Source organism: Ostrea edulis, chromosome 4, assembly GCF_947568905.1.
Source record: "Ostrea edulis chromosome 4, xbOstEdul1.1, whole genome shotgun sequence".
Taxonomy (NCBI): Eukaryota; Metazoa; Mollusca; class Bivalvia; order Ostreida; family Ostreidae; genus Ostrea; species Ostrea edulis.
This window is the reverse complement of record NC_079167.1, coordinates 46,276,159-46,286,703: the sequence shown is the minus strand read 5'-3', so window position 1 is coordinate 46,286,703 and position 10,545 is coordinate 46,276,159.

The window sequence follows — 10,545 nt, the reverse complement described above, 5'->3', positions numbered from 1 at the left end:
TAATGTTCTTTCTGGAGAAGCTGAACTCCGTCAATGCTGTTACAGTACGGGTTATTCCCCATCACATTCCCTATTTAACAATTTAGTGAGATTATTTATACAAGGAAAGAGGTCTTGCTAGTTTTCTTGATTGTATTTTTTTAAATATAAAAATCCATCCATCGATCGATCAAGTTTTACACAAATTTTATGTAGATATGTTAAGTTAATAAAGATTGGCTAGTTAACAACGTTGGTTGCATCGTCACATAATGCGAATAATTTTCCAAAGACACTACCTAGTAATTTCATATAGTATCACATTCAAAATAATTCACATTTCTGAAGTCAAAATGCACAGTTGGGGACATCAATTTACTTTTTTCCATAAAAAAAAGAAAGAAAAGAAGAAGCATTGTGTTACAATGATTTACATGTAACATTACTGAAGTCGAAAGCACATGGCAAATTGCTTTTCATTAAGAAAACAAATACATGTACACGCATTAAGATGTTCCTATTTACAGAAGCCCATTATGGACCTATCAAAAGTATATTTTTAATTTGAAATTTCGAATTTCAGAATTCGTTATTTCGAATTCAATTCGTTATTTTAAACTTTGAAATTCTTTATAATGAATTTATAAACTTTGTAATAACAAATTTGATTTGAAATAGCAAATTCTGAAATTCGTTTAATCAAAATCGTTACAAATCGTTATGACTGATCTTGTGACTAATTCATGTAGTTTAGTTTAGTTTTTCTTTCATTTTTCAAAAAAGTTTCTACCATTTCTAGAATTCCTGTTTTCAAATTTAATTCGTTAAAACAAATTTTGAAATTTGATATAACAAAGTCAACAAATTTGTTATAACAAATTTTAATCCGTTATAACGGATTTAAAAGTTTGAAATTACAAATTAAATCTCTAATAACGAATTCGTTATTTCAAATTTAAAAATATTTTTGATAAATCCTAAATGGACTTCCGTAGTATAAATACATGTACCTATACGGGTGTGCGTATGAACATTTGTTAAAAGTAGGTTACAGATACTACTTTTACCAAGGCAATACACATCTAGCCATCTTACTACAGAAATATATCAATAGATGAAATCAACATCACAAGATGTATTTATGATTTTATTTGTATTCCAAGCAGTGTACTGCTGCATCCTGTTCATTGTACCTACTGCTAGACGATGACATTTGGCTTTAACAAAAAGGTCATTCACAGGATTTTGTAAGTCGTCAAAGTGCATTAAGACTTACATACATGTATCGCACTGCCTACGTGTCACAGCAACCATATAAGTGATGTCGGTTTCCAAGCACGCCAAATCATGTGTATGTCAGGTCATCGAAGCGAGGCGTCGTTGAAAACCTATAAAAGAATTTATCGAGTCAACAGGAGCTCATGTTTGTCAACAATTATAAATCCAAATCAAAACCGTCCCCTACCTTCGTGCACATCCTCTGCGATATCGGTTCTTTCAGGAGATTCATCTGTGTCCTCTGTCTTGTCTATAGATGATTTGCCTACACCTGACAACTGTTGCCCTATTTTTCATGTTTCTCCACCACAGTCTTCTGTTAACTCCGTAATGTCCACAGCATATCTTTCAAAGTCGTCTTCAACAACTGCGTCTTCAACTTTCAAAGGCGCACCAAAACTGTAACGTTGTGCACCACCTTTCGCAGTACGTTTTTATTAGTTTTTTCCAAAATTACCAATTTAGACATATGGAAGAGTTTTCAATTATATACTCCTTAGTTGATGCATATGTCTTTGTTGGTATACTTGCTTTTCAGCATCTTAATAATTAAAACAGTTCTTCACTTGATGCAACTTTGTTTTGTGTTTTCGTCATTTTGAACGAAGCGTTATGTAATGTGAAATGTATGGAAACGTGTTGTTAACACAATTCAGCAATAGTTATCGATCAAAAATATAAATATAAGTAATAAGTAATAAGGTATCATTTTAAGATATATATCGGGATATAATTACGGGTTGATACATGATCAAATTTTCAATAAAGCCCGAAGGGATTTATGGAATTTGATCACGTGACCAACCCGTATCTATATCCCGATAGATATTTTAAAATGATACATTATTTTTTTCAAATATCTTATTGTCTAGATGTTATAACAAAAGGATTGAGTACAAGTTCTTAAAACTTAGAACACCCTCTCCTATATGATAATTGATGACATAAGATAATGTTCAAGAAATGAAACACAAAGGTATCATAAAGCAATTATATACATGTAATATCTGTAAATATACATGTACGAATATATAATTTGATTAATATATGCATGCAAGTACGTACAAAGTAATCGCTATGAAAATTCCATCAGCTCAAAATCGACCAGATCTCTCTATAAATAACTGAACATGGGAAAATAGGTCATTTTTTGGAGCGGTGTATTTCGCGCATGAGAAAAAGAAATGGTAAGCATCTGTACCACAAGTACACAAAGGACTGTTAATGATGTTGCATCTAAATAAATCTATATTCAATACACAGTTGTGTCTTAGTCTCGAATGAATTACGTTCCAATAGCGTTCTCCGAAAGAAAAAAAAAAGGATGAAAGGTGCGATTTTTAAAGGCGTAAACAATTTTTAAACGAGCTTAATGTCGTAGATTGTCTTATTCCTTGTGGCATGTCAAACGTTGCAATATTTGATCATTTTCATTTGTATTGTATAATTTTCCTTTTGTAATGTATAATTTTCCTTTTGTATTCTATATTTATGTTCCCCAAACAAAGTTTGGGAACATATTGTTTTTACTCTGTTTCTTATTATTATGTTCCCCAAACAAAGTTTGGGAACATATTGTGTTTACTCTGTTTCTTATTATTATTATTATTATTAAGGTCTTCCGTCTCCTGCGGAAGACCTTACTATTATTGTTCGCGTTCTTCTTCTTCATTAAGGTCTTCCGTCTCCTGCGGAAGACCTTACTATTATTGTTCGCGTTCTTCTTCTTCATCATTATTATTATTTTTATTATTATTATTATTTTCCTTGGTAGTACACACGTTTTTCTCAGCCATTTCTCGATCGATTTTCACGAAATTTTCAGGAAAGATGTCTTTTGGTGACGAGACTTTGCTTGCAAAATTTCGTGCTTGACGTCACTTCCGGTCAGGAGTTATCTCTCTTTTAGTGACTTTTTGAAGGGCCTTGTTGTCCACACATCTCCTCCGTCAGTTTTGAAGCTAGAGTCTTGAAATTTCTACACAAGATAGAGTAAACATTTTAGAAGATTTGTGGGGGATTCGATTTTACCGGAGGCGATTTGCCTAAACGCTCGCCTGGACCTGAAAAAATGGATGCCAAAATTTTTCGCCGATTTCGGCGATTTTTGACCTTTGATCTCCAATATCTTTTTTCTTCCAAATATTTTGTTAAGACATGTAGAACAAAAGTTGTGCACATTTACGAGATCTTTTCGAAAATATCAAGATTTAGGCGCTAGCCCCTTCAATTAGGGATCTAGAAGGGCTCAAAGTCTAGATCAAATATCTCAAAAATCGTTAATATTTTGGTATAAGTCAAAGAACAAAAAATGTTCATCTCAACAATCCAAATCTATTCATATAAAAATTTAGGTCATATGTTACGTAATAAGGGATTTTAAGGGCCAAAACCATAATTTTTTTACCCCTTGTATCTCGAAAACGACAAATATTTTGAAAAGCAATAAAGAACAAAAGTTGTTCAGAATGATGATCTGAACAATATGCATATTTCGTTTTTACCCTATGTGGCCCCGTTAGGGAGCTACAGTTTGGCCCCTAAAAATTACTTCTAGAAATAACTCGAGAACGGTAAAGAATTTCTAAATACTTGTTGAACAAAAAATGTTTGAAATGTCATGACCTTTCTTACGATATCAAGCAAAAGGGGCTGACCCTTTAAATTAGGGGCCCAGAAGGATCCAAAGGTTTATGAGAATATCTCAGAAACTATTAATATTTTGTAATAAGTCATTGAAGCGGAAATGTTCATCTAAACGAGCTTGTTCTTATCAAATCAAAAAGTAGGTCATATGTTACGTAATAAGGGATTTTAAGGGCCAAAATCATAAATAATTGACGCCTCATATCTTGAAAACGACAAATATTTTGAAAAGCATTATTGAACAAAAGTTGTTCAGAATGATAATCTAAACAATATGTACATTTCGTTTTTTCCCTATGTGGCCCCGTTAGGGAGCTACAGTTTGGCCCCTAAATATTTCTTGTAGATATAACTCGAGAACGGTAAAGAATTTCTAAATACTTGTTGAGCAAAAAATGTTTAAAATGACAAGGCCTTTCTTACGATATCAAGCAAAACGGGCTGGCCCTTTAAATTAGGGGTTCAGAAGGGTCCAAATGTTTTTGAGAATATCTCAGAAACTATTAATATTTTATAATAAGTTGTAGAAGCGGAAATGTTCATCTCAACGAGCTTGATCTTATCAAATCAAAACGTAGGTCATATGTTACGTAATTAGAGATTTTAAGGGCCAAAATCGTAAATATTTGACTCCTCATATCTTTAAAACGACATATTTTTTGAAAAGCATTATTGAACAAAAGTTGTTCAATGTGTCATAACCTATCGATCAATATCAAAAAATGGGTCTGTGGGCCTCATGGCTCGCCTGTAGAGTCGATTTTTGTCGATATCAGTCGATTTCAAAAACTTGTAACTGGTAAATATTTTGTAAGGACATATTGAACAAAAGTTGTTCAGTTTATCGAGATCTATCGATTGATATCAAGAAATAGGCCTATGGTCCTAATGGCTCGCCTGTAGAGTCGATTTTTTGTCGATATCGGTCGATCTCAATAACTTTTTACAGGTAAATATTTTGTAAAGACATATAGAACTAAAGTTGTTGAGTCTATAGAGGGCTAACAAATGACATCAAGAAATAGGCCCGCGGGCCTTATGGCTCGCCTGGAGAGTCGAATTTCAAACGAATTTCACCGCAACTTTGCTTCAGAAGCTTATGATATGAAAAATTGATTATATCTAAAGTGTCTTAAAGTCGGAAACTAAATTGGGACTCATTTGTCTTTTTTTTTCTTTTTTTTTAACTCCGAGTGCATCAACAAATCGGACGGAAGACCTACTCGTTGCTCGCAACGAGATCGTGTCTAGTTAAGGTCTTCCGTCTCCTGCGGAAGACCTTACTATTATTGTTCGCGTTCTTCTTCATTATTATTATTATTTTCCTTGGTAGTGCACGCGTTTTTCTCAGCCATTGCTCGATCGATTTTCATGAAATTTTCAGGAAAGATGTCTTTTGGTGACGAGACTTTGCTTGCAAAATGTCGTGCTTGACGTCACTTCCGGTCAGGAGTTATCTCTCTTTTAGTGACTTTTTGAAGGGCCTTGTTGTCCACACATCTCCTCCGTCAGTTTTGAAGCTAGAGTCTTGAAATTTCTACACAAGATAGAGTAAACATTTTAGAAGATTTGTGGGGGATTCGATTTTACCGGAGGCGATTTGCTTAAACGCTCGCCTGGACCTGAAAAAATGGATGCCAAAATTTTTCGCCGATTTCGGCGATTTTTGACCTTTGATCTCCAATATCTTTTTTCTTGCAAATATTTTGTTAAGACATGTAGAACAAAAGTTGTGCACATTTACGAGATCTTTTCGAAAATATCAAGATTTAGGCGCTAGCCCCTTCAATTAGGGATGTAGAAGGGCTCAAAGTCTAGATCAAATATCTCAAAAATCGTTAATATTTTGGTATAAGTCAAAGAACAAAAAATGTTCATCTCAACAATCCAAATCTATTCATATAAAAATTTAGGTCATATGTTACGTAATAAGGGATTTTGAGGGCCAAGACCATAAATTTTTTACCCCTTGTATCTCGAAAACGACAAATATTTTGAAAAGCAATAAAGAACAAAAGTTGTTCAGAATGATGATCTGAACAATATGCATATTTCGTTTTTACCCTATGTGGCCCCGTTAGGGAGCTACAGTTTGGCCCCTAAAAATTACTTCTAGAAATAACTCGAGAACGGTAAAGAATTTCTAAATACTTGTTGAACAAAAAATGTTTGAAATGTCATGACCTTTCTTACGATATCAAGCAAAAGGGGCTGACCCTTTAAATTAGGGGCCCAGAAGGGTCCAAAGGTTGATGAGAATATCTCAGAAACTATTAATATTTTGTAATAAGTAATTGAAGCGGAAATGTTCATCTAAACGAGCTTGTTCTTATCAAATCAAAAAGTAGGTCATATGTTACGTAATAAGGGATTTTAAGGGCCAAAATCGTAAGTATTTGACGCCTTATATCTTGAAAACGACAAATATTTTGAAAAGCATTATTGAACAAAAGTTGTTCAATGTGTCATAACCTATCGATCAATATCAAAAAATGGGTCTGTGGGCCTCATGGCTCGCCTGTAGAGTCGATCTTTGTCGATATCAGTCGATTTCAAAAACTTGTAACTGGTAAATATTTTGTAAGGACATCTTGAACAAAAGTTGTTGAGTTTATCGAGATCTATCGATTGATATCAAGAAATAGGCCTATGGTCCTAATGGCTCGCCTGTAGAGTCGATTTTTTGTCGATATCGGTCGATCTCAATAACTTTTTACAGGTAAATATTTTGTAAAGACATATAGAACTAAAGTTGTTGAGTCTATAGAGGGCTAACAAATGACATCAAGAAATAGGCCCGTGGGCCTTATGGCTCGCCTGGAGAGTCGAATTTCAAACGAATTTCACCGCAACTTTGCTTCAGAAGCTTATGATATGAAAAATTGATTATATCTAAAGTGTCTTAAAGTCGGAAACTAAATTGGGACTCATTTGTCTTTTTTTTTTTTTTTTTTTTTTTAACTCCGAGTGCATCAACAAATCGGACGGAAGACCTACTCGTTGCTCGCAACGAGATCGTGTCTAGTTATTATTATTAAGGTCTTCCGTTTCCAACGGAAGACCTTCTAGTGATTCTACTGTTTATTATTATTATTATTATTAATTTTTTTTCCCTTTCGTCTCCGAGACCGTTGGATGGATTTTCCTGAAACTTTCACAGGTTATAGACAACGATGGTACCTCGAGGCATTTTTTTCAGTTTTTCAAAATTCACTTCCGTTCGTCAGATACGTCCGATTTTCCGGTTTTTGACGGAAACTTTGTCCGGGGGTAAACTTGAAAACCACTAAAGATAATCGAATGAAACTTTCAGGGATGATAGATCTATTTTCTCTATGGTGCATGCACGTAATAGTTTTTGTCGCCGTCACTTCCGGTCGTCACCGGAAGTGATTAAATAAATCATCAATTTCAAACTTTTTTCTTTCAAATTGAAACCTACTTTGGTTTACTATATCTCCTTCTAGTTTTCAAAAAATGTTGACCCCACCGGAAGTTGAATCTCCAACTTCCGGTTATATCAAAGAAAGACTATTCATTCTCTCATTTTTCAGTGCCATAAATCTCGGTCATGGAACTAGTTAATGAGTTGAGTTTTACATATATTATAGTCACTATAAATGTCTAGAGCACCGTCAAATATTTTTGTAAAATTCACTTCCGGTCGGCAAAAACGGCTTATGAGCTGTTTTCGTTCTCAAGCGTTTTTCTCAGAAACGGTAAAAGATAGAGTCACCAAATTTTCAGAGTGAATAGATCTCACTTTGAAGGCGTGCAGTGGGGGTTAAGAATGTCGTCCGTCACTTCCGGTCGTCACCGGAAGTGATTAATAAATCATAAATTTCAAACTTTTTTCTTTGAAAGTGAAACCTATATCGGTGTATTAGGTCTTGTTCTAATTCTCAAAAATTATTGACCCCACCGGAAGTTGAATCTCCAACTTCCGGTTATATCAAAGAAAGACTATTCATTCTCTCATTTTTCAGTGCCATAAATCTCGGTCATAAAACAAGTTAATGATTTGAATTTTACATATGTTATAGACACTATAAATGTCTAGAGTAAATTAAAATATTTTTTGTAAAATTCACTTCCGGTCGTGAGATATGGGGTGGACATATTCAAACCTTGTTTTTTCAGTTTCTCAATAATGAATATAGATAGACGCTTGAAACTTGTAGAGTTGATTTCAGAGTTAATAGATCTCACTTTGTAGGTGTGCAGTAGGGGGTTAAGAATGTCGGGCGTCACTTCCGGTCGTCACCGGAAGTGATTAAATGAATCATAAATTTCAAACTTTTTTCTTTCAAATTAAAACCTATATCAGTTTACTAGGTCTCGTTCTAATTCTCAAAAAATGTTGACCCCACCGGAAGTTGAATCTCCAACTTCCGGTTATATCAAAGAAAAACTATTCATGCTCTCATTTTTCAGTGCCATCAATCTCAGTCATAAAACAAGTTAATGATTTGAATTTTACATATGTTATAGACACTCTAAATGTCTAGAGGATATTTAAATATTTTTGTAAAATTCACTTCCGGTCGTGAGACATGGGGTGAACATATTCAAACCTTGTTTTTTCAGTTTCTCAATAATGAATATAGATAGACGCTTGAAACTTGTAGAGTTGATCAACTAACACTACTCCATTGTACACATACATTCAATTTTTTTGTCCGTCACTTCCGGTCTATACCGGAAGTATTCGAAAAAATGTCGATTTTCCGATTTCTTCGAGTGATTTCTCAGAGATGGCTGGATATATTTTCTTGCAATTTTCAGAAATAATGTCTTATGAAATGACCTTGCAATGATTATTTTTGTTTTTACAACATTCACTTCCGGTCGGAAAATATGACCGATTTTCTGTTTCTCAAAAGGAATTTTGCCCAGCATTTTTCTTGGAAAAGGTAAAATATAGGTTCATCAAATATTCAGGGATGATCAATCTCCGTTTGTAAGCGTGCAGCAGGGGGTTGAACATGTCGACCGTCACTTCCTGTCGTCACCGGAAGTGATGGAAAGAATCGCAAATTTCAAACGTTTTCCTTTAAATTGAAACTTATTCTAGTTTATTAACTCTCTTTCAAATTGTCAAAAGAATATTGAGTCTGTCGGTAGTCAAAACGACTACTTCCGGTTTCTTGATAAAATATCTTTTTACTTTTTGTCTCTTTGTCCCCATAAATCTCTCTTATATTTGAAGTCTTTCATATGATTTTCACATGTCTTAATAAAAGTATCAACTTCTAAAGTTTTGATAATTTTGTTTTTCAAAATTGACTTCCGGTCGGTAGTAACCTACTACTTTTTCTTTCTTTAGTCTACTTCTTTTTGTTGAGAACTCTTTCAGATAGAGACGTGAAATTTTCAGGGAATATCGACAGTAAAGAGACACTGTCATTTATAGGAAAACGCATCTGAATAGTACTTCCGGTCGTCACCGGAAGTTACGAGAAAGGAGTAAAAAATTCGATAATACATTTCTCATTCATTGTTAAGGCACATTTTCTGATACATTTAAATGGTTTTCGTAGGAATAGAAAGCTCTTTACCGGAAGTGGTCTAACGGAAGACCTACTCATTGCTAGTAATGAGTGTCTAGTTATTATTCTTTTTCTCCGGTACTTTTTTGTCCGGTAGTGTTCTCAGAAACTACAAAAGGGATCGATATGAAACTTTCCAGGATGATAGTATAGCGTTTGTAGATGTGCATAGTGATAGTCATTTTGTTTACACGTGCATGCACGCGCGCGCACGTGCATTGCAATTTTGGTACAAAAAGTGGAAAATCAGAATATTGAAGGAAGGGATATAAAACCTAAATAGGATGATAGTATATCATTTGTACATATGAAAAATAATAGTTATTTTGCCAGCACGCGCACGCATGCGCGTGCACGCGCATTACAAAATGTGTACGCTAACTTTGGAATCAGTCTAATTTTTTTGTTGTTCATTGAAATGGCTTGAAATTCATATCATAGGTAGATATTGAGACCCTTAACTGATCTACATGGTCAAAATTACCAATTTGCACGCGCATGCACGTGCGCTTCATTTTGATTGGATAATGCTAAAACGTTTGTAACTATCTTATTTATGAAGCGAATGAGATGATATTCACAGCATATGTAGACAATATGTGTATCTATATGTTGGTGTAACAAAAAATGCCAACGCGCATGCGCGTGCAACGTTTTTTAAATGTTCAATTTTTAAAGGACGATAACGTTTTTGTTTTTCATCAAATTCTATTCATATTAGGGGTTTAGATGTATCTTGGTACTCCTTACAAATTGCTGTGGTTAGAATTACTGCTCAGCACGTGCATGCACGTGTGCTGATTTCTGATCTAACGATTTTAAAATCGCTATAACTTCCTTATATTTGGTGGAAACGTTATGAAATTCATACTGTGGGTATATGATAAAAATGCCTGTTGAACGACATCAACAAAAATTCGGAATCATACACGCGTGCGCGTGTATGCACGTGCAACGCTTTCTTTCATTTCTTGGTACAGAAATGACCATATTGAACGTACTACATGTAATTAAAGGCTAAAATAAAATGATTTTTTCCTATAGATTCACAAGGACATCACTTTTTAATTGGGGGAGGTTTGGGGAACATCTG